General features: G+C 44.2%; 1 protein-coding gene across 3 annotated transcripts in view; it reads left to right on the forward strand.

The window, feature by feature from the left end:
* The window catches only part of LOC129344441 (ras GTPase-activating protein 4-like), a 70237-nt gene that overhangs the window by 8542 nt on the left and 36104 nt on the right, over positions 1-25591 (forward strand). The gene's annotated exons all lie outside the window — the stretch shown is intronic.

The raw sequence follows: 25591 nt of genomic DNA on the forward strand, positions 1-25591 counted from the left end.
GGTGCACTTCCACTGGGCGTGATGACATCATTTCTTTAAGTGATGTCATCATGCCCGGTGGCGGGCATGCTCCCATGCTTCACAGAGGCCCAAATTGTCCCCCTTTGCTACATCACTTCCAGAAGTGATGTCCTTGTGTTTGCTAGCGGCGTGTGTGATGAAGAGACACCCGGTAAGTACCAGGTCCCTCCCCCTCATGCCAGAAGAGTAAGGGGACTTGGCAACCCAATTTGGTCCTCCACCAATACATCTATCCTTGAGTAATGTTCCCAGCTATTATGAAGTTAGACATTCCTGCCATTCTTAGACACTCTCTGAGCCTGGGCCTTAATACGTTGTATATAGTGATACAAGTTAGCACGGCTCTTCTCATCTACATGCAACCATACAACTGAGTTACTCTATATTTTTCATGCCCCTCTTCAGGGTTGTTCTATTCTAGGCCTGTAGGCTCCCTTTGTGGCATGTCTAGTTATGGGGATGGGCTAGCCCTGTTTTTGTGTGCAAAGGAATTTTCTATGACTTTCTTGGTCAAAACCAGCTGTAGTTTTAGCTATATCCATAACAGGAATGTCAATCAAATGCTTGGTAACAGCGTGGTTGAGAGTTTACGGGAATGTTGTCAAATCTCCCACCACCGCAAGTAAAAATATTAGGGCCTAAAAAGCAACCCAGAAAAGGTAGTGTGTATAGTGGTTAGAGTGTTGGAGTAGGATCTAGGAGATTGAACTTCAAGTCCTCACTCAGTTCATGGCAGCTTGCTGGGTGACCTTGGGCCAATCATACCCTCTCAGACTAATTTACTCCAAAGGCTTCTTGTGTGGATCAAATATTGTAAGCTGCTTTGGGTCTTGGGGAGGAAAAGCAGGGTATAAGTATCTAAAACTAATTAAGTTGATGCCAGGAGGTTGTGGAGGACATTCAAGGACACCCCTTGTGACCTTTGATGGTTTTAAGAACCAGCATCTCAAATTGTCTCCAAGCCATGAAGGAGAGCTGGTGCATATTGTTGAAAACTGTTTCTAGCACCCACCCCTGCAAGGCAGTGGCCACAATTTATGGATGCTTTTTTCTTTTTAAAAAGCATATTAGTTCTATGTCTTAAAAGGTGGAATGATTTAACTACAGCAAGGACAGAACAATCGAAATCCAATCAATGCAACACAAAAGCTTGGGTTTGCTTTCCCAAGGAAGTTAGCAAGCTGGTTTCAGGTAGAACTGCTGACATTGGCTTGTCGAAAGAAAGAAAGAAAGAAAGAAAGAAAGAAAGAAAAACGTACGCCCTGAAAGGTACCTGGGCTGAAAATGATGGCTGGGAGTACAGAAGTATCCAGAAGTTGGTGGTAGAGAGTGCCCTCAAGTCATAGCTGACTTATGGCAACCCCTGGCGGGGTTTTCATGGCAAGAGACTAACAGGTGGTTTGCTGTTGTCTGCCTCTGCAACCCTGGTCTTTGTTGGAGGTCTCCCATCCAATTGCTAACCAGTGCCAACCCTGCTTAGCTTCTGAGATCTGACAACATCAGGCTCACCTGGGCTATCCAGGTCAGGGCAGCCAGAGCTTAACAGCAGCATCCTGCCCATAATCCCTGATGGAGTTGTGAATTGCCTCCCCCCAACTCCCCAGGTGTGGTGGGATCCAGGTGTCCTGCAAAGTTTCTTGCAATTAAACACTCTGCTGTGATGGGCAAAGATTAAGCTGGGTGCCCACTGCCTACTCTAGGGTTGCCAGGTCTCTCTATCCTCCTGCCGATCACTTCCTTAAGTGATGTCATCGTGCCGGCTGTGCGAGCGCTTACGTGCTTCGCACAGAGCTGATTCTGCCAGTTTGGGGCCCAAATCAGCCCCCAGCGAAGCGCAGAAACACTTCCATGGGTGGCGCGATGACGTCACTTATGGAAGCAATTGGCGGATGAGGGGGCAAATCCCTGGGAGTTTGCCCGCCACTGGCGGGCACCTGGGAACCCTAATTCCCATCCACCCATGCCTGGCCTCCAGTTACCACATCTGTTAGTGGTAATCCCTAATTTATATCCTTTGTCGTCAAGTGCCTTGGAGTTCTGAGGGGTGGGTGGATTCTTTGTTTGGAATCTGTTGAGATTCAAGCCCCTGCTTGGTAGCAGCTGTGGAAATGAAAGAGGCATTTCCAATCCCTTTCTCTTGTGGAGCAGATCAGCGCATAAATACATTAAAAAGAGGATTTTGTCTGGAAATGTCAGGCTGCCCTGCCCCTTGTTTCCTGGGTTGCATTTCCCTCCCCTCTCATCATACACCTGTTGTTAGTTTGAAGACCTGGCTGTGACTAGAGAGGGGAGAAAACAGGAAACTCTGGCTTATGAGGCCTTCAGAAAACGATTAGAGTGCTTTGGGGAGGCCAGCGCGATCACTGACTGTTGGGCAAGGAAGGAAAAGGGAAATTCTATATGCAAAGGGAACATCTTCCACCCCAAGATGAAGAAGGTGGGCCTTGCCTGCCTTAAGCTTCCCAGCCAGCAGTCTCTGGCAGGCCACTACCGGTATAAGCAGATATACCTTATTTATATCCCACCTTTCTCACCAATGGGGAGCCAAAGCTGCTGACATGTCCTCCATTTTATCCTCTCAACTACCCTGTGTTGTGTGTATGGAACTGGTCCAAGGCCACCTAACTAGCTTCCATGGGAGGGAAGCTTGGACCTTCCAGAACCTATCCATTTTCTGAGAACTTATGCTTTGAGACAACCCAGGCTGTCCCTGGTGGACTGAAACTAGAAACAGCCACTCTGAAAACAGAAAGCTTTATTTAATGTGCCGGGCTTCTGGGAGTCTCTAGCACAGAACAAATCTCACCATAACTTTTTATATATATTTTTTGCAACAAAAAGAGCAGGAACAAGGAACCAATAGAAATGTTACAACACAGCTCTCTCCTAGTAAGGGAGAATGAGCAGTTACCTCAGTGTTGCTATTTTACCCTTGGGCCTGATATTGCCAATTTACCTTGGGCCTGGTGTACATGACCTGCTTATTTTGAACTTATGGCTCCACATTTGACTTATATCAGGGCCTTAGTTACATTTCTCAGGACATCCAACACTAACCACTGAACAACACTGTCCCTCTCAGTCCACTAATGTGGTTCTTATGGTGTTCTTCACTGTAAGAATGATGGATACCAGATGTAACAGCTTTTACCAATGTGCTTGGGTTCTGTTGCCCTAGTGTAGGGTCTCGGGTTCCGAATCTCCAACAATTGTAGTAGTTTATTGTTGTTGTAGCCATAGGCCATAACATACCAGCATATACACCATGCAACAATATGCCACATCAACAGAGTTAAAGCATAAATACATATTTACATGGCAAGATAAAGCTTAAAATTTAAAACTTGGGTGATAAAAAAGTGGCAGAAGGAAGCAGAAAACCCATACAAATTACATAAAATTACACTTTGACTAAAATTGTTACAGAATTAGCAAAAAATAAGGCAAAAATTAGCTTGGGGAGAGGGCATCGGGGGGGGGGGCGAATTTGTGTTGCTTCCCTTTTTTCCAGTGCTAATACTTTCGCCCTTCTTTATATTTTTTACATAAGAAATACACAAGAGAGCCACTTAACTCACAACAATGTTTTTACTGGAATGCTGTCCGCGTAACTGGGGGACCTTGTGGATCTGTCAACAAAGCATCACGCCTTTATAGAGGGAGGAAATGATTGTCGGTGTGACCTTTTGAAACTGTTTATTTAATGCTAACAGCCGGAGACCTCGAGGAGAAAAACATGTTTTGTTTGGAGCTGAGAATTCACTTAGTTTATGTGTTTAGGGTATGTTTGTGTATAGGAAAGAACTGATGGATTTAAAACAGTTTCTGCAGAAATGGAGCCCTCTTTTTGTTCTCGTCCCTGCAGCCTGCTGTCCCCAAAGACTACTTTGGTTTTTAATCTCTTATCACCTTTTAAGATCTGCATGGAACTACATTGTGGGAAGGGTGAAAATGTCAAACGACCAGTGGGCTCTTTGTATGCTTAAACTACACCACAGCTCAGTCTGAAACATGTTTACTGGGAAGCAAATCCCCTTTGAATGCAATGGGATTTACTCCCTAAAGTGTGTGTAGGGTTTCAGCTATACTGGATTCTCCCATGAGGAGAGCAACTTGTGCTTGCTTGCTTTTAAAAACCCAAAAGTTGATACTGTGTGAATGGCAGTGCAGCAGACCTACACTTCTGTGTTTAATCGCAACCTGCCTGTGTCCATTTCCCCCCCTCTCATCTGTCTTGCTCTTCAGTCCTCCTGGAGATCCCTGCAAACTGCTCTCATGCTGTGTTACAGACTTGCCTTTCCAACAGTGCTTTATTATTTGTTTTTATTTGTTTACAAAATTAATATTCTGCCTTTTTGTCCAATGAAGGCCACCACGGCATCCAGCAATTAAAAGCAGCACACTTGAAACATTTCATAAAACCAAACATCAAATAAATATATGAAAACCAAGATTTATCCATTAAAACTCAGGCTAGGAAGGAGGGGCCGTTGAGCAAATGCTTGATGTACCAAAGAAAGTCTTTATGATTCAAAGACAGCATGATGTAGTGCTTAGGCGGGTGTCAAACAGGCTCTGGAAGAGCCAAGTTCCAAGGCCCACTCTGCCATGGATGCTTGCTGGGTGATCCCTTATTAGCGCTCATCCTAACCTACCTCACAGGGTTGTTGTGAGGATAGGAGAATGCTTTGCACTACCCTGGACTCATTGGAAGAAGGGTGAGATAAAAATGTATTAAATAGTCTTAACAGTGACAGCAGCTGCCTAGTTGAGATTTTAAGGTCTGTGAGTCTGGATTCCTGAAACATTGAATGTTGAGTTAGTCCTACCTACTGAATGATTAGAAAATCTGTGCAGGAAACAGACAAGAGTGACCTTGCGGATTGGGCCCTGCATGGAGCTAAACATGTGCCTTGCCCTTGGGGTATGCATGAGATGCAGTTGCATGCGTGTTGATTCTCGAAAAGCCTGGAAAAAAACATAGACCCCGCTCCTAGTCGATGCCTGCCTGCCTTCCCTCCGGAAAGGGGAAGAGAGAGAGAAGGCTTTAGATGGCAATTTTAACAGGCAGGCAGGAAAATACAGAAGAGGGCAATTCTTAAAGATATCCCGGTTCTTGGTCATTTAGTACTTTCAAGATAATCACTAGTGCTTTGATTCGGGCCTGGAAATCCACTGACAGCCAGTGGAATTGTTCTAACACAGCAAGCGAGACGTATTTTGCAATAGTTACTAATATGTTTGTAAGGCAACTATATTTCCCCCCCTTCTGTACTCTTAAACCGAAAGAACAATCTGCCTCTTGGCTTTTAAACTGGAGATGAAAACAGTAATGAGACTAAACCCTAATACGGGCAGAGTCTTAATCAGTGGTTGATCGGTATGAAAATCGTCTCCTTGCAACCCTGTGCCTACTTCTATCTTTTAAATGGTGCTGGGGTGCTGTCTCTCCACCCCACCCCGCCTGGTCAGCATAACGTTGCCCCTTTTGGGGATGGGAGGTTCGCTTGCACAAAACTATGGCTATGGGTGAGAATTTCTGAGCTACTGCTGAAAGAAATTTGAGCTGAAGGGCACGCTGATTCAAGTCTTGGCCCTGCCACTGATTCACTGTTGGGTCTTGGGCAAGGCTCCTCACCTCCCCATTGGAAAATAAATATATTTGAATAGCCTGTGCATTTTCTATATTTATACCTTGTTTTCCCTCACACATTCCTATGGAACCAATTTCCAGTTGTGATTTGTGGGATCTGGAACATGAGTGGTTAGAAAAGGCCTGCATATGTTAGTGCAGCCTTTGGTTTTGTAACTAATGGTTTAGGCTTGTTTAATCTTGGTTTGGTGCTATTTGAATTGGTGAAGCTGTCCATTTAGTTACTTTTCATTGTGCTGCAAGGTGGATTAGTCAATTAAAAACAGTGCAATGAAACAACATTACACACAATGCAAATAATAAACAAGATTTAATTAGAGCATGCTCTAGAAAAGTTATATACAATAAAGCAAGATGGAGCAACTGACAAAAAAATGCAAGAAAAACAGTATAAATCTATACAATGAAAACTGCCTAAAATTTCACAAGCGATTGTTTTAATTCTCTATGGTGCATTTCTGCTTTAAGAACATTTTCTGCTGCAATATAGGTTTATACCTACACGCAAACTTTGCACGGAGGGTTGCTCTCTGACGGAGCAGGGGCAGTAAACCCTCCTCTTAACAAAATAATTAACACTGCAGTGCAGACTTCAGCCAATGTGATTGTTATAGGTTTAAACGAACAAAAGCTGTGATGGAACATTGGTGGTTCTGAGATTAAAAGGCTGCTTGTTTCAAAAGCTATTTGGTGTGGTTTTATAATCTTGCTTTGACTTAGGGGTAGGTAGGGCTGCGGCTCAGTGGCTGAGCATCTTCTTGGCATGTGGAAGTATCTGGCATCTCCAGTAAAAAGGATCAGGTAGTAGGTGATATGAAAGACCCTCAGAGTAGATACTGACCTGAATAGGCCATAAGTCTGTCTGACTCTGCATAAAGCAGCTTCATGAGAGGGGTTGCAGCTCAGTGGCAGAGCATTGGCTTTTCCTACAAAAGATCCCAGGTTTAATCCTTGACATCTCCGGTTTAAAAGGTGATGCAAAAGAATGCTGCCAGTCAGAGTAGCTTAATAGGAGCATTGGATTCTTCTCTCCCTGCAGATGCTGATTTACTACTTTTCACACCCCTGCTCTATCAAGTTAAACACGGTATTATTATACCTTACGCCCTTACTTTAAATATCCTTCCCACCTTCTGGCTGTATATAAACTCTACATAGTTCCACTTCTAAATTTATCTGAAGAAGGGAGTTCTGACTGTTGAAACCTCAGACCCTGGAAATCTAGTTGGTCTTTGAAGTGCTACAGGACTTAAAATGTACAGTTCTACTGCAGACCAACACATGCATCAGTGAGAAGTGGGAATGCTAATCTTTTTTTAATATCTGTTTTTTAGTTTTTTAAACCAGATAAAGGGGGGTACAGAAGGAAAAGGGGGGTGGACAAAGATTACGGTGAAAAGAAATTTTAAAATATGTATTACAAGGACTATTGAAAATGTAACGTCCGTGTGGCCTTTAAAATATAGTTTCACATGTATAACACAACCATCTTCAAAAATATTTCTCCTTTTCATCCTTAAATCTCGTTAGTTGATCATCTATAAAATATTTTACCTTATCTATTAAAAGACTTTTACAATGATACATGTATCGAAAACATATTAATCATCTTAACTAGTATATATATCCATATATAATGTCAAAAATTTAAAACAAACAGCATAGTTAAAGCCTCTGCAGATCAAACCTATATCAAAATTTACAAAACTGATCTAGGGAATGCTAATCTTGATAGATCCAGATATCTGACTCGGAATAAGGCTCAAAGCTATAGTATCATTTTAAAACTGCCCACTCAGCTGCTGTTTGTCCTGAGGACGAGAGTGATTTTTAGCCCTCTCCCAACATTACATCCCAGTCCAAATCAACAGTACCCCCGCAAACACTGTGGCTGCTTTTTAAAGCTAAGCTATACATGGGGAGAATCACATAATGGCTCTCCCACATTCTGCCTAGTATGGCCCCTAGACTTTGAGTCTCTCTACACGAGACATCTTACACAAGCATGCTCAAGTGTGAAGAGATGCACTGTTAGCTGGGAAGCGTAGTTTAAAAAGACAGAGCCTAAGGCTCTGTCGATTTCACCTCTCTACAGAGCAGGCAAAGATCTCTCCTCAGAGGCTTTGTTAATTTTTTCTTTGCCTCCCAGAAGGGAAGGTGAAACTAACAGAGCCTTCCCAGAGGCCAAGAGGAAATTAACAAACCCTCTGAGGAGTGATCTTTGCAGGCTCTGTAAAGAGGTGAAATTGACAGAACCTTTGGCGCTGTCTTTTTAAACTGCACTTCTGGGCTAGCATTGCGCCTCTCTACACTTGAGCATTCTTGTGTAAGATGTCTTGTGTAGAGAGACTCTGGGGAGGGAGAGAATGGGACTTTATTTTACATTACTCTGTACGTTGATGGTACCACCTTAAAGAATACGGTGCTTTTCTGATATAGCGAGTTAAATTTTTGGATCAAATTTAATTCTCCTGCTTATCTTCTAGCTCTCCAGGGTCATGGTTTAGGGGTCTTTCACAGCACCTTCTACCTGATCCTTCTAACTAGAGATGCTGGGGATTGAACCTCAGACCTTCTGCATGCAAAGCAGATGCCCTTCGGTTGAGCCATGGCCTGTTTACTGAGATGGTGGTAATATCTAAATTTAATGAATGGATTCAGTTTTAAAGACGTTGGTAAAATCTGGATGACTAATCCAATGAAGAAGTTCTGAAATGCTGGGCAGCCTCAACCACTCACTGCCTGTTGCTCTCCCACCATGCCAACAGTTCCTGAAAACCCCATCTGGGCAGCCTGGAAATAAACAACTGCCAAAAGGTTAAATGCAAAGCCCTTTAGCAGTAAATCAAGCTCATGCCATCTCCCGCCCCCCCCCCTCCAATGCACACATGAATAGGTGTTTATTTTTCAGCAGAATGGAATCTCCTTTCATTGAGTTCACAAATGATTAACAGACTCCTGGGGTGGAAGCTGCAGGGGCTGAAAACTGGGTAATTTGGACATGCGTGTCCAGCAGTAGAGATTTAAAGTCCCTGTATTGAGTGTTGCCGGTTAACCAAGTATGCATCAATTGAAATGGAAAGAATGCGTTTATAACCCTCTGAGTAGGGTTGGACTAGGGTTCTGCCTTGCCGCTGCATGCTCTGCAGAACGGAAACTGCCCAAGTGGATATTGAGTTTTTCTTTGCAGCCATAAGGACTAGAATCATGCGTTTTTCCAGGCAAGCTTGAGCTGTGACTGAGACAGGAATGCTGCTGGCATGGACACCCAGTTCTTCCTGTCCAAAGCTGGGCCCCTGGTTCTTTTGAGTTTTCCCTGGAGGCAGCAAGTGTGACGGTGCTGACAGGGCATGTTCACGCATCCTCAGGGCTGCACCATATTAGTGGCGCCAGCTTCTCTCTGTTTCCCCACTCTTCCCGGTGAATATGTTAAGATTTACAGCTTCTCAGTTCACAGCTGTACTATGCATGTGTTCTGGGGGCATTCAGGTTTTCTGAGCCTTCTACCAACTTACAAGGGTGTGAATTAAATACCCATGAAGCTGCCTTATATTGAATTGGCCCATTGGCCCATCAAGGTCGGTATTGTCTATTCAGACTGGCAGCAACTCTCCAGGATCTCAGGTAGACGCATCACCTACCACCTGATCCTTTTAACTGGATCGAACCTGGGACCTTCCGCATGCCAAACAGAGATTCTTCCTCTGAGCCACAGCCCCGTCCCATCCTTCTGTCTCCCATATAGTTATGCAGAGGCAATGACGAGAAGAGAGCTTGATTCAAGCCACAGAAGATGTGTCTGCCCCCAAGGTCTGGCATGCAGCTGATATCACATATAACAAAGTCTAGAATCTCCTAGGCATTGCTGGTGCCCCCGAAGCCCATTCTGAATCCAGATGTAACCTGCCATAGAATTCAGTGGCTCAGTATCTATTAACAGCTGTCCCTGTGGTCTATTCTTCTGCTCTGCATAGCTCGTACTGCCTGTTGCTGTAAGTGGGATCCTACAGTGATTTTTGCAACATTGAATGCATCATTTTAATACTTATGCTCTGCTTCAGTTCTGTTTTCAGGTTTCTGCTTAGTTCCAGATTTTTACAATCCAAATCCTATTGCGTCGTTTATTGGATAGCCTCTCCTGTCGATTGTATTGACTTACTCTGTGTAATCTGCCCAGAGTCCCTGTAAAAAAGGTGGACTGTAAATAATATAAATAAACAAAAATGCATTATGGTATTCATGTGGTTCTATTTCTTATATTTCCACGCAACCCATAAGTGCCACAGTTCCTTTTGTTTAATGTTTCGTGTTTGCTGTTTACAAATAGCTCATGTCATATTTGGAGGGGCACGGGGAAAGGGTGCAACTGAGTCATTTTCCAAAAATTATGAAGACCTTTTCAACTGAGGCAGGGATGGACAAATGTCCCTTTTGGTTTCTGTTTGTTTTTTTAAATAAATTTTTATTCTCAGCAATCTAATAAACGTATGTACAATAACAAAGCATAATTTAACAATGCATGTGATTAACATTATCATACCGGAACAGCATAAATATTACATTATTGTGACATTTTTCTTTCCTTAAGTGTACATGTTTCTTTATCATTGTGAGACTAGAGTATTCAAAGCTTAAAAAGTGATATAGATCCATACAATATAGTTCTATTGCATCAAAGTTCTAATTTCAAAAATTTCTGATATAAAGTTGTTGCACCTTGTATATCGTTAGTGGCAAGCTAGTCTAAGAAAGGCTGCCATTTTTCTGTAAAATTTATCGTTCTTGAGTAATCTGTTCAGTGTTGTATGATGCTTGTTATTTTTTCCATTGCTATATATTCCCACACTTCCTTGTACCATGTATTTATATCAGGCAGAGTTGGTTTCTGTTGTGAACCATCTCAGTCCACCCACTGCCACTGATGATTCTTTTGTGCATAAAAACGAGCATGAATGTACATTTATGCTGCTACAGCATGGTGGTTATGGTTGGACTATGAATCAGTGCTTTTGGTTTGAATCCCTCTACTGATATGAGCTCAGCAGTTGGCTTTGGGTAAGCCATTCCTCTCAGCCCCGGCTCCTCTGCTGTATTGGGGGCATAATAATAACACCGACTTGAATGTTCCTTGAGGATAACAACACTCCGATTACAATTTATTATGCAAATTTTTTTGCAGTGGCTGGCAAAGTCTGCCAGGAAATTATGCATACTGAACTTAAATTTGAGCGAATATCTTTAAAAATGATATCGTCCTTGCATATTGGCTATTATGGTTGATCTTTTATCTGTATTTTGTAATTTTGTGACTTGTGCTAGTCATTGACCGAATAAATTTGACTGACTGACCAATAACACGGACTTCGTTCACCTCTCTAATCTGCCTAGAAGAGTGGCATACAGGCACAGCTGTTATTTTTTATCCACATAGCATATAATGAATAACAATAATAATAATATTCGATTTATATACCGCCCTTAACACCCACTCAGAGCAGTTTACAAAGTACGTTACTATTATCCCCACAACAAAACACCCTGTGAGGTGGGTGGGGCTGAGAGAGCTCCAGAGAACTGTGACTAGCCCAAGGTCACCCAGCTGGCTTCAAGTGGAGGGGTGGGGAATCAAACCCGGCTCTCCAGATTAGAGTTCTGCTGCTCTTAACCACTACACCAAACTGGCTCTCTACACCAGACTGCTGACTTATTAACACACAGGTAACATTGAAAAAAGTTTTCATTTTATTGGAGTAATTCAGTTAAAGGAAAATGGTTTGATTTGTGTGAGGGAGAAGCAAAATTGAAGCCAGTCTATTTGGACCAATTCAACAGACTTGTGAAATTTGATAGCATCGCTAAATGGAGGTCCAGGCTATCTGGCAGCTTCTCCCTGATGTTTTAACCTTCTACATTTAGGGGATTTGGGGGGGGGGTTGTACAGAGGAACTGTGAGCTGTGTGTGCTTTGTGGCCAAGGGTGGGGGGAATTTAAACCTAGATTGCTCCATCTGACTCTTGAACATAGACATAACATGTGAAAGGTTTCCTCTTCCTAACTACAGTCATTGGACGTTCCGAGAGAGATACACAATTGGGGGAAGGCCACCCATCTAGTTTCAAATGGTAGGGGGCTCCGGAAGCTGGGCCTTTGACAATGGCTATAGTGGTTGGGTTGATTCACAGAGGAGTAGAAATGTTATCTCTTATATCTTATAGGAAATGATCCTTAATAACTTTGTTCCTGTGGATGTTGTTTGCTTGCTGTGCAGAGGAAATTACCTCTAGCCGGCCTCTGCAGTTTAAGTGATCCCTTCTTGTGTCTATTAAGCTTACGGCAACAGGTGAGTAATGCAGGAGACAGTGCCAAGGTCTCTCATTCGAGGCAACCGTTCTGTGTGCTTTTTCTCTTTCAAGAGGACGTGTCCTCAACTCTGCCATCTCTTGCTAGTTCACCTGCAGGGTTCTGAACTTCCAGGGTCAGATCTTGGCATTAAAGCAAAGGAGCCTGCAGAAAAGAAGCGGAATTGGGCTTTTTCCACAAAGCATTTCCCACGAGCCCTTAGACTTCATCAGCACCTGAAATGAAGCCAAAAGTATATTGATTCGCATCTTCCCTTGTTTACTCTTCATTGTCTCCTGGCCTATCAAAATAAACGCTGCAAGCTACCAGGGGGCTTGAGCCAATGTTGTTTTTGTTCTTCATTTTTTTGCTTGGGGTGTGCTCTGATAAGTTCTGTATGGACTCCAGAAGCATACTGGATCAGACACTGTGCCACTGGACTCGGATCCTGCGGTTACGTTCCAGACCAACATGGTTACCCACCTAAAACTGGAGCAAAACATAAATCATCCAGTTAAACTTCCACAGCAGCTGGCGTTGGATTGCAACATCCAGGGAGAAATGTACAGAAACTGCTCAAGCGTGGGGGCAAGAGGAGGAGCTGTGCCCGCTTCTGGAGATCCCAGCCACTAAGAACCAAGCAGGCTTCCTGAGTGTGCTCCCACGACAATGTCACTGCTGGGAGTGATGTCACTGCACCACCCTGAGCGCAGTCCTATGCGTCGCAGCAGGCCAATTTGGGCTCCAAATGGGCTGAATCGACCTGCTGTGAAGCATACATTTATGACATCATTGCGCAGGTCCAAAAGCATGCATGTACGAGGAGCAAAGAAAAGGTGACTGGCTGTGTGTCCCCCCCTCCCGCCAGGAGGGTAAGGGAACCTGGCAACCCTAGAGATTTTCAGGATGTAAGCTTTTGAGAGTCAGAACTCGCTTCTTCAGATACAAGTAGGAAGGGAGATCCCTGAGCCTTTGTATCTCGGCCAAAAAGTGGATGGGGTGTTACGAGGGAAGGCATCAGGATGTAAAGGTACAGTGCAGCCTGATTAGATGGGAGGGGTGTAGCAAAGTAAGAGGCCAGGATGTAAAGGTACAATGGTACGATGCAGGTTGATTCGAGGAGAAATTAGTGAAGAAATTAGCATCTGTAGTGAGATGTTGTCGGTCTCTAAGGTGCCACTGGACTCAGATCCTATGTTTTGCTTTTGTGTTGTTTGGGAGAGTGAACTGGCCCCTAGTGTTGGATTATTCACCCATGTTCCTATCACAGTCCTTTCCCTTGGAGTCTCTCTACACAAGACATCTTACACGGGGACTCTTGAGTGACTTACTTTCTGTGTGGTCTTATATTCAAGTGTCTCCCTAGCGGTGCACGTGTATTCACAATGGGAGAGCAAGTGTAAGATCTTTCACTTGAGCGTCCCTGTGTAAGATGTCTTGTGTAGGGAGACTCTTGGTGTCACAGACACACACATGATCAAGCAGCCAAACACACAATATGACAGAGTTAACACACGGCTGGCAGAAAAGGCACAGCCACTTGGATAGCATTGCCAAGAGAAATAATGCCAATGTGCCTCTGAACGTGTGCAGAACACCTTTCCCCTGATCAGAGCCACCAAGACCAAGAAGATTTTCAGGGTATAAGCTTTCGAGAGTCAATGATTCCCAAATGGCAGAGGATGGCCAAATGAGGAGCTTTTGAGGTTTCACTCAGAAAGTAATTGCTAGAAATCTAGGATGTGTCTACATAGTGGCTCTGTGGCGGCCTTAAACTTTACTGGAGACAACAGCAAATGGAGCCAGGCCCACAGGAACTTCAGTGCTAAGCTTTTTGGCAAGGAAGGGGGTTAGTTGGAGGCTTAGCAGCAGAGAGGCTTCGCGTTCTATAAATTTTCTGTTTGCCTGCTTGCGGCATAAGCCTTGAAGGGCAAGCCTGCCAAAATGACCTTTTTATGGGCATTCCTTTATTTATCAGGACGCCCACTCTCTTCTAGAACCTGTCCCTGATGAATCACAGTTTCTATTTTGGTTCCTTTGTGGGTTTTTCTGCACTGAGTCAGCACAGCCGGGTGGCTTTTAGTTTGGGTGAGTCTTGCTACAGTTATCTGAAGGGTGGCTGTGAGGATGAAATTGTGAGGGCACGTGTGTGGTTGTGAGGATGAAGTGGAGGAGCGGAAAACGATGCAAGCCACTTTGGGTCCCCATTGGAGAGGAAGGAAGGGGGTATAAATAAAAATGCCTTGTGAAAATGTTGGAAATATGAACTTGAGTCATACTTCCAGATTCAACTCCTTGTCCTGGGTCTCTGGAAGCCAAATCTCTAGTCTCTACTGCGTATGTGTGTAAATGCAGGCACATGGACACTAAGGCACCATTCAGTATACAGTGTGACGTCTTGCACGCTGCAGGTACACGTTCAACTGTTTATAACCTGCTGTAGAGTCTAGGGCATTGGGAGAAAAACGATTGCATAGTAATGAATACTGCAGGTGGGACAGAGTCTGTGGCAGTCACTAATGGGTGGGGGGCCCTAATAATAACCCAGTTGGGTTGAACATACATGAAAACTTGAAGCTGTTTTATACTGAGTTGGGCGCTCGGTCTATCAGTGTCAATATTGTCTATTCTGAATGGCCGTGACTCTCCAGACGTCGAGTAGAGGACTTTCTTTTGGGGGTGGGTGGGTTTGAACATGGTTTATGTAAAACAGAATTTTCTTCTCCCCTTGACATAGCCATCCACCAGAGCTTTCCTGCAGAGTCTTTTCTTTTTTTATTAAAGTTTTTATCAAGGAAAGAATAACAAATAACTGAACAAAAACAAAGCGAAGAAAAGAGAGGGAAACTATCTAAGCTAAAAGGAGGCTTCTTATTTTCTCTTTGACAAATATAATTACAAATTTTTCTCTTACTCTATGTTTATAAACATATTTGTTTTTTCTGTTGTCCAAATTCCTTATTCATCAAACCCACAAATCATTATTGTCCATCCATCATCAACTGTTACTTGAACCTTTTAACTGAAGATGACGGGTATTGAACCTGTGGCCTTTTGCATGCAAAGCAAATGTTCTGCCACTGAGAGACAGTCCCACCCTATGGATTATTACAATCATGTCCCTGTTTAAACCTGTGAAATGTGGAAGTGACAGGGTCTCTAATTGTCTTCGTGGTCAAGGGAAAAGGCCGTTTTATGGCTGCATTTCACCTTTCCTGTGCTTGGCAACATGCATGCAGTTCCAGTGAAAGGCTTTTATTTGTTCTGTTCTGTTCCGGTCAAAGTAGCCATGCCTGTCTGGTGTTCTCAGATACGACCTTTTCCATAAGGGAGTTCCCATTTTCCCTAATTAGCTCTTCCTAGCATCCAACCAAGGCTACTTTATATGCTTCCCTTGTTTGTGTGTGAGTTAAATTGCTGATTGCTATCGATGTTAAAATAAATTCCACATTAAAAGTGGAGGACTTTTTTCCCTCTTCCATGCCAAAAATGGAGAGGGGAGGGTACTTCTAGAGTGTATGAGATGTAGGATTCTCCATCCCGCAGAAGAGCCTACTCGTCGTATCTCTGTGTGAATCATAGATCTGCCCGTGGTTCCTGATGGAAAGGCCAGATTTGCCACAGGCCATTTCTTCTGGGGTCAAATATTCCTCCTGTGTGAAAAATAATGGAAGGGTACTATTCCTGATGCAGCGATGTAACAGATTAATCTTGCCCCAACAGAGGCAATGTAGTCAGAGATGTTATAGACAGCCTCCTCTACGAGTGAGCATTTTGGGGCTCTCAGAAGTCTTTTAATTGTCTAATTTAATGTCTTGCAGCAATGCTAGCAGGTCCCGTCAAACAACTGGGGAATTACATGCTAATGTTCCAAGACAGACAAAAGCTTATCTGCATTTTTCCAGTTGGTTTTCTACTTGGAGAAGCAGGCTTCATGGTTTTGGGGGGGGGGGGCAGGGGGGTGTCCCTTGGGTGTGCTCTCATACATTTGAAATGGAAGAAGCAAACAGTTTACATATCCTTTCTTGGCAGCTGAAAGACTTTTGTCTTCAGATATGAGCCACCAGACTGTTCCACAGCCAGGATTCCTTCCGGCTGTCTTTTCACGCCTGGAGCTTTGAAGTGAGAAATTTGTGCCAGGTGCCTGCCATTGGAGATACTGTTTTCTTGTGGAGTGAATTGCATGTGTGGCTCTTACTGGTTCCTTTCTTTTTCTGCCAACTGTTGAACTTTACCCTAGAGGGGTTTTTAAACGCCCCCTCTTTTGCCTCGTTTCATTTTTTGTTTGTAACATTTGTTTTGTCCTGTCTATCCTTCAAGAAAACACACATACGCATTTTATCCGCTGGGGGTGGTTAAACTGAGCAAGAGTAAATGGCTCCAGGTTATCCCATGAGCTTCATGTCTCAGCAAGGACTTGGACCCGAATCTCCCCAGTCCTGTTCTGACACTCCTAACCCTATATCATACTGGATCTTGGGGACAGCTTGAATGCTAATCCAACTTTTGTCTCAGACCAAACAGGTTAATCAGGCTTTTGGTTTCAAAAACCTATTTAACCAGAGGAAAGATCAGAATAAAAACGGTGTATGTGTACATGTCAAGAAATGTTGCCTGTCATGCTGTCATCTTCAGCGTTCTTAAAAAACAATTGTCCGGCTCCAGCCTAGATGAAAGTACATAGCTGGGACCCCTTTCTAAAGACTTCAGACGGTGGAGACAGACAAGAATTCAGGCAAAGGTGAAAGCGTGCCAGAGGCATAATTTCCTGTAACATACACAAGCTTGTCTGTTGTTGTTCTGTGGTCTAAGCAAGCACACTTTCTTTTTTATTCTCATCAGCAATATGGGGATAGTATCAAACTGCTTTACAAGTATGGTCAGTCTTTGCAGATTTTTCACACACAGTTAGAACTTATTAATTAAAGAGGATGGAAGGATGAGCATTCATACCAAAGTCAAAGACACCTCTTATCATAACCTCTTTGGCCTTCTTCTGGAGGAAAAAGACCCGCCCCCCTTCAGCTCTTATTGGTGTAATAGCACCGTTTATTAGAAAGAAATTGTCTGTATTCTATTCCTGGAATTATTTTGTACAAGAATATCCTAGATATGAGCACATAGAAACCTGCTACCTTGTTCTAGATCAACAGCTCTCACTTAATATGATTTATTACTTAATATGATCTATTACTTAGTACATTTTTGTACTGATCTTTCTACAAGAAGCTCAGAACAGCGTATGTCATTCTTCTCCATTTTCTTTCCAGCAACAACTCTGTGAGGTAGGCTACGCTGAGTGTGTGCAACTGGCCCAGGGTCACCCAGAGAACGTCCATGACAGGAGAAAAGACTCAAACCTGGGTTTCCCGGATCCTAGCCCTGCACTTTAATCACTACACAAACCTCTTTCTTACATAGTTGAGTTGAATGTCAATCATTAGCCATCTCTATCAATTTATTTTATTAAAATAAAATAATAAACCCCCCAAATTAAGGGTCTTGGATACTTTCTTTGATCCAGGTCCAATAACGCCTTAAAGACAAACTAGATTTCCCAGGTATGAGCTTTCTAGAGTCAAAGCTCCCTTGTCGTCAGCCTTTCTGGGGACTTGTTTTGACCCTGAAAGAAGGAAAAAGAGAACCACTGTCACTCTTGCAAGAGGAACATGGGTTCCTAGACTTGTTGGACTGACATAGGAGGGAAATATTTTAACTTTCTGCCCACAGATTTCCTCTTACAAATACACAGGGCTTTTTTTCAGCTGGAACACGGTGGAACAGAGTTCTGGTACCTCTTGAAAATGGTCACATGGCCGGTGGCTCCACCCCCTGATCTTCAGACAGAGGGGAGTTGAGATTGCCCTCCGTGCCGCAGTGCGGAGGGCAGTCTAAACTCCCCTCTGTCTGGAGATCAGGGGGCGGGGCCACCAGCCATGTGACCATTTTTGCCAAGGGTGATATAAACTTTAAAAAACTCCCCCCTTGCTCCAGCTGACCCAAAGTAACATCATTGTGCGGTCCTGGGAGCGAGCGTGCACTTTGCACGTGCGCATGTGGTACCAGGGGCATCACCTCCCACCAGGAGTCGCCCCCTGTGCTGGCAACCCACTGAGTTCCACCACCTCTTTTCCCAGAAAAAAAGTCCTGCAAATACATGATCCAGACTTCAGTGGTCAGGCAAGCAGTTTAATGAAGCCTCCTTAACAATTAGCAGGCCTCTCTGGTGCTTCAGGATCTCTATAGATGTAAGACTATTTGACTAGGAGAGAGGACAGGTCAGAGGCTTCGGGTCACAGATGCTTTGGGATGTAGAAACACGCTACTCGCTGCATAGATCTGGGTTGAAGTTGTCATCCGAGGCTTTTGCCTTGGAAAGGCCAGCTTGCATCTTATTGGAAAGAGGCCCCTTTCTACCACAGTTCCCATTCCATGGAACACCCTTTCAAGAGAGGTTCATCTCTATCATCTTTTAGGTGCCAGGCAAAAAGTTTTCTGTTTGTCTGAACTTTGGGAGGCTAATTTCTTTCTCCCCACAGGAGTATTTGGGGAGACAAAACTGTTCTGCAGTGGTTTCGGTCTCTCTGATGAGGGAGTGAGAGTTTCCACTGGGAATTGTGATTCTTCGGTATTTTGTAGAGTACCCTGGCTTCTCTGTGTTTGCCTTTGCTCTTTAATGTTTGAATCTGATTGCCATATTTCTGACGTTACTCAAATGTATCTATTGTTAGTTAAGCCTCAGGATGCAGCCATCTCTGATCTAAGGTAGTGCTTTTAGGTCATGTTCAAGATCTACTGAAGCTGAAGCTGAGCAAGGCAAAGGCGGTTGGTGAGGAAGGCTGATGTTGGGTGTGCGTGTCATCCCATCACTGTGGCAAACCATGGGCACGATGAAAACTCTGTCTGGCAGATGGAGTGATGTTGGGGACTTTCCATTTTTTTGAGCACTTTCCATTCTTTTTCTTCCTGTCCAGAGTTACTTGATCCACTGATTCAACTGTCTGTAACCTAGGCTGGATTACGGCAGCACGCCCTTTGTGGCGATACCCTTGGCAACTCAGAAACTTCAGCTCCCGTATCTTGCCAAGCAGCCTACTGGTAGTTCAAAATCATGTCATTGTTTTCCCATTTGTTTCCAGGCTCAATTCAAGATGGTGATTGTTATCTCTATTGGTAATGTGGATTTTTTAATGTTTTTGTGATACTGTTTTTACTTGCAAGGTGTCCTGAACCTCTGGATAGGTGGTATATGCATTTCCTAAATAACAACAACAATAATAACTTGCTTTATATACCGCCATTCAGGAAAACTTAATGCCCACTCAGAGAGGTTTACAAAGGCCGTCGTCACACGGGCATTTATTCCGTCAAATTTCCATTATGTGGCGCTATTGTTCCTATCGGCGCTATGATGCAATCTTTTGTCAAATACCGTCTCCTCCCGCTTCGAGTTGTTCACACCGTAGCGCTCTGTGCCGTCATTTTGAACGGGCACAGAAAAAACTCCTCCCCCCTTTTTTAAATTTTTTTTCCGCTTTATTGCGTTATAACGACATTACATCGTTATAACCAAACGTTAGCCCAACACCAAAAGAGCAGGATAGGTTGGCCAAGTTTTCCCGCCCTGGAAGCAGCTTGAACATTGTCTAAGATTGTTTTTCTTCCTAATTTGAACATCCATAAATATACTCTTGTTCTGAGAAAAGCCCCTGTCTGACGTGATCCCCATCGCCGAAGACTCAACCATGGCTCCACCGAGTGAACTTGTAGTTCTGGTGGCCCAACTGGTTGTTTTGATGGTTCAGAGCACGTTCACTCTGTGCCATGCACACCTGCGATCCCTCCGTCGGAGGCAAAGGGCAGCGGAAAGACTTTTTCGGTCTATGCTGCTCGAGCAGCATAGAAAGAACACTCTTTCATTGCTTTGTATTTTTATAATATTATGACGTTATAGCGATATAAGGACGTTTTTTTTTTTAAAAAAAAAGGAGCTCGCTGCAGGATAGCGCGAAAGGGTGTCTGGGATAACGGGTCAAGATAAGAAAGGGAAAATTCCGTCATTATGGGATAGAAATCGATGCCGGATGGTCACACGGAAGCAGATTATAGCGCGAAAATTGAGACCAGAGGAGAAATCTCAGACTCGCAACAGTGCCAGAATAAGGTGGGGATTTTGCGGTAGATTGCGCAATTTTCACGCTAATTTTAAGCCCGTGTGACGACGGCCAAAGTGTGTTATTATTATCCCCACAATGACCACCCTGGCCGTCGTCACACGGGCATCTCTTCCGTTAAATTTACAGCATATAGCATCCTACCTCTTATCGGCACAGTAACGTTTCTTTGGGTCACCTAACGGCTCTTCGCGCCACCAGCTGTCCACACCGAAGCACTCTGTTCTGTTCTCTCTAACCGCGCAGAAGCAGCTCCTCCCCATTTTTTTTTTATTATTCTGGCGTTTAATTCCGCTATAACGGAATAACAGCATATAAACATTCCATTAGAGCAAAACATTACGACCCTTTTGTTTTTCCAACTTTGAAATTATATAAATAGCCCTTTGCCCGCAGAAAACTCCCTGTCTGACGTGATCCCCATCGCTGACGACTCTGCCATGGCAATTGAGTCATTTTTACTTCAGCAGAAAGTTTGCATTGTGTTATTTCGTTATGGCGTTATAAGGACATAATAAAATTAAAAAAAGGGGAGTTGCAGGAAGAAACGGATTCTGGGATTGAAGAGAGGGCATAGGACGTTGCGAGGCGAAATAGATCGATGTGAGGCATTCACACTGAGGCACAAAATAGCGCAACTATCAAGCACAAAGCAGAAGAGAGAAAATCGCTACAGTGTTGGAATAAGGTGGGTGTTTGCCGGGAAATAGTGCCATTTTAGTGCTAAATAAAAGCCCGTGTGACGACGGCCCCTGTGAGGTGGGTGGGGCTGAGAGAGCTCTGAAGAGCTGCGACTGACGCAAGGTCACCCAGCTGGCTTCAAGTGGAGAGCAAGGAATCAAACCTGGCTCTCCAGATTAGAGTCCTGCCGCTCTTAACCAAACTGATACCATAGTCTTTGAGAGACTGCTTCTCCCTATATAGCCAAAGTTGTCCAGAGAGCCCCTCAGGACATTTTCTTCTCCCTTGCCCTAATCCTGGCAGGTGTGAACTTCTTTACTGAGGTTGTGAACATCTTCTGTTATAGCTCCGGGCTTCTGGAAGAGGTTTCCGGGAAAAGTTTTGCAGCATGTAAGCAGTTTATTTTCAGAGGATGAGCACTTTTTTGAACTGTGATGCTCTTTAGTAATTTGCTGATTGGTGGAAGCTGGCTGTAATTCTCTTGGTTTTTAATTGCTGTCATTTTAATATGATGGTGCTTTTGGCAAATTGTTTTTTAATAGGATGTAAATTTTTATATAAATGATCTCCCTGTTGGAAATAATCTAGCAGTAACCTTGTTTTTGTCTGCTGTCTTGGTTGGGGCGGGGGCGGTAATCTTTCTGGAAGGTATTTGTTGTAATGAAATAAAGGAGTCAACAGTGAGAACCTTTTGTAAAGCACAGAAAATCCCATTTTAAACCTTTCAAATTACAAAGGATTTTGATGGAGCTGCATAAGGTGATCTTCCAGATGTCCTGACCACAGTCCAGTGACGTGAACAAGCAGTCCTTGAGGTCTTGAAGGATCTTGCAGTGATGGGGTGGGAACAAAAGAACATAATGGTTGCAACCAGGGCTTTTTTTCAGCTGGAACGTGGTGGAACGGAGTTCCGGAACCTCTTGAAAATGGTCACATGGCTGGTGGCCCCGCCCCCTGATCTCCAGACAGAGGGGAGTTTAGATTGCCCTTTGCACCGCTGCAGTGCGGAGGGCAATCTAAACTCCCCTCTGTCTGGAGATCAGGGGGCGGGGCCACCAGCCATGTGACCATTTTCTCCGAGGGCAATCCACTGAGTTCCACCACCTCTTTTCCCAGAAAAAAAGCCCTGGTTGCAACAAGCTTGGAAAAGAAATGTCCTGCACATGGGAAACGAAAAATGTGGTGTTGGAAAAAAGTTTTATGGATACCATGGACCTCCAAAAAGACAGATAAGTGGGTTCTAGATCAAATCAAACCTGAATTCTCTCTAGAAGCTAAAATTACTAAACTGAAGCTATCGTACTTTGGTCACATCATGAGAAGACAAGATTCACTGGAAAAGACAATCATGCTAGGAAAAATTGAAGGCAAAAAGAAAAGAGGGGGACCCAACATGAGAAGAACTGACTCCAAAAAAGAGCCATGACCTTCAGTTTGCAAAACCTGAGTAAGGCTGCCAATAACGCACAGGGGGAAAGTAGTCCCAAAAGCACAGAGGACCTCTTAGCTTTGATTTCTTGTGTCGTCGTCAGGGCTTTTTTTCAGGGGGAACGTGGGGGAACGGAGTTCCGGAACCTCTTGAAAATGGTCACATGGCTGATGGCCCCGCCCCCTGATCTCCAGACAGAGGGGAGCTTAGATTGACCTCCACGCCGCTGAGCAGATCGGAGGGCAATCTAAACTCCCCTCTGCCTGGAGATCAGGGGAGGGGCCACTAGCCATGTGACCATTTTCTCTGAGGGCAACCCACTGAATTCCACCACCTCTTTTCCCAGAAAAAAATGCCCTTTTCATCGTGATAGCTTTCTTTGTATATTTGCGGGAAAGTAATCAAATATGTGGTCCCCCCCCCACTTGCAGTCTAAAACACAGCAAAAACCACACCACATAATCATCCTCCTGGCCATGTTGTTAGGCTCACAGTAAATCCTTCAAATGTTGGTTTTACTGGGGGCTGCTTTTTGAAATCAATTGGGAAGCTTCAACTCTTGCAAAATGCTTAAATTACTGATGGGTACCACTGACTGTGATTATTTATTACTAGTAATGAATTGTGTCTGCAGGAGATGGTGTTGACTAACTATCGGGCCAGGATACTTGAAAGATCACTTGGGCCTATATGAGTCTACTTAACTTCTATAAAGGCGCTGCTCCCCAACCCCACTGTCAGATATGAGGTGGGTGGCCAAGAAAGGGCCTTCTATGTGGTGACACCTTGACTTAGGGATTCTCTCTTTCCCCTTTTCTCCACTGATGCTGGCTTGTTAATTTCTGACACCTGCAGGCCTTTGCTGGCTCTCAAGAGATTCATGAGAGGCTGGCTGTCACCATTCCTGTCTTCATTCTCCAATTTTACATGGCTAGCAATGCCAGTTAACCAAGGGAGCCCAGATTGGCTCTTGGCTGATAATCTGACTTCAACAGGCCTGAAAAGATGGCTGCCTGCTCCATTCTGTTCCTTCTCTAAGTTTGATTCCCAGGTGCCCACCGGTGGCGGGCAAGCTCCCGGGGTTTGCCTCCTTGCCTGCTGACCTGACAGTGATCAGTGGGAGGTGGCAAGCCCCCCACCCCATGGTTGCCTGCCAATAGCAGGCACCCAGGAACATGCGCAATGTGCACGCTCCTAGGGGGGCGACAACATCACTTCTGGGGTGATGACTTTGCGCCGGCCATGCAAACTCTCTTGCACTTCGTTTGGAGCTGCTTTTGCCCCCAAACAGGCCAAATTGGCCCTGCGCCGAGTGCAGGAGCACTCGTGGTATCCGTGGCGATGACATCACCCCCCAGAAGCGACATCATTGCATATGCACTGGGAACACACATGCAAAGCCAGGACAAGATAAATGCCAGGTCTCCTCACCTCCTGGTGGGAGGGTAGAGGGACTTGGCAATCCTATCTCTAAGATGTTATTCCTTTACCATCATGTGAGAGAGGAAGATTGCTTCCAGGCCTCTTGACATGAATATGCCTTGACTTGCGTGGCATGAAAATGCACTCCGTTACCAAATCTGATGGTGAGAATCTCTCGGCTAAGAAGCTACATCAGAGAAGCGGAGGCAGCAAATTTTAAAGTATTTTTAGACAGCTGTTAGCTAGCAATAGAATTTTTTTTTTCTTGTCTGTTACCTGAACTAGAGTGTTTTATGCTCAGCAACACTCTGTAATTTGTATTCATTAAACTAAAAGAAATTTTATTCTAGCCTGTGTCTACAGTCACTGACTGCTTGTGGAAAGAACCTCAGGAGAAACTCTGGAACTGTAAAGTTTCACAAATTCAAAAAAATCCCTACTGCCTAAGGGGGCCTGTGGTGGCTGTGTTCAGCGCCCCGGGAAGGAGTCTTATGTGCCTATGTTCATACACCTTCATCGCCACCCCAGTGGTAGTTCCAGCTTATAATTCATTTTTTTTTGCCTTGAATGGCAAGGAAGGCCTGGTCCACACATGTGCCTGCATCTCTGGACTGTATCATTAAAAACAAGCAAATAAATTCAGGCTGCATCAGCCATCACCAGGGGATCTAGATTTTAAAAAGATGCGTTGAAGTTGGTTTCAATTGTACTCTGCCAGCATCAGTTACAGTTGAGGATCTTATTGTCAGAAGGAAAAAAAATCACCTTACTTCTTACAGAAAACTTTACTCTGTACTAGCTTTAAATGCAAGCTTAGGGTTGCCACCTCTGGGTTGGGAAATTCCTGGAGATTTGGGGTGGATCCTAAGGACAGTGGGGTTTGGGGGAGGGAAGGGACCTCAGTGGGGTATAATGCCATACCCTCCAAAACAGCCCTTTTCTCCAGGGGAACTGATCCCTGTGGTCTGGAGATCAGTTCTAATTCTGGGAGATCTCCAGGCCCCACCTAGAAGCTGGCAACCCTAAAGCAGGGAGTGGACCATCTTTTCTGTTTTCTGTGGCTGTGAATTTGACAAGACAGGTGGTGCCACTTGTCCGCAGAAAAGAAAGGGCTACCCTCGCCAAAAGCCAATACAATAAAGGGGGGGGGGGAGGGAGGGAATCCCGCGAGGGGTTGAAACGAGCAATGCTCCAAGACAACGAAGCTTATGAAATTAACTCACATGGAATGAACCTCAAGCTCTTGAACCAATATCAATAAAGTCTACAACTTTCAAAGCTCCAAAAATTTTTTAAAGTAAGCAAAATAAACTTACAATAGGCAACGCCTTACTTTTCAATGCTCCAAAAGTTTTTTAAAGAAGCATAAACTTACAATAGGCAACGCCTTACAGCATATTCTTCAAAGGGGAATACAAACACAAGTACCAAGAGGCGACGCCTCACAGCATACAGGCTAAGTGGTTTAGCACCGTTATAACAAACAGGCAACCCTATTATGCAGTATGTAATACAGGCTAACTATATACAATTGCAATCCATATAAACTATGTGACAGTCCATTGAGTGACAATAATAATGCGTTGGAGAGAGGAGGGGGCTAGGCCACCCTAGCGTCGTTGAACATCTAGACACGCCCAATCTGGGGCCGGCTGAAGCACAGATTTCGTCCCTCGCCTCGTCAGGAGCGTGTGCGTTGTGTTGTCTCGAGCTCCACGTTCGCGACTGTGTAGTCCTTGCATCTACAAAATAGATACACCTTGACAAAAACAAACTGAATAGACTGCTCCATAGTGGGTACCCATACAAATTTTATAACACTAACCTGTTCACTCAAACAGTATTCGTAGCCTGCATATTTTCCCCGTGCTA

This window comes from Eublepharis macularius, chromosome 17 (genome assembly GCF_028583425.1).
Source record: "Eublepharis macularius isolate TG4126 chromosome 17, MPM_Emac_v1.0, whole genome shotgun sequence".
Lineage (NCBI taxonomy): Eukaryota > Metazoa > Chordata > Lepidosauria > Squamata > Eublepharidae > Eublepharis > Eublepharis macularius.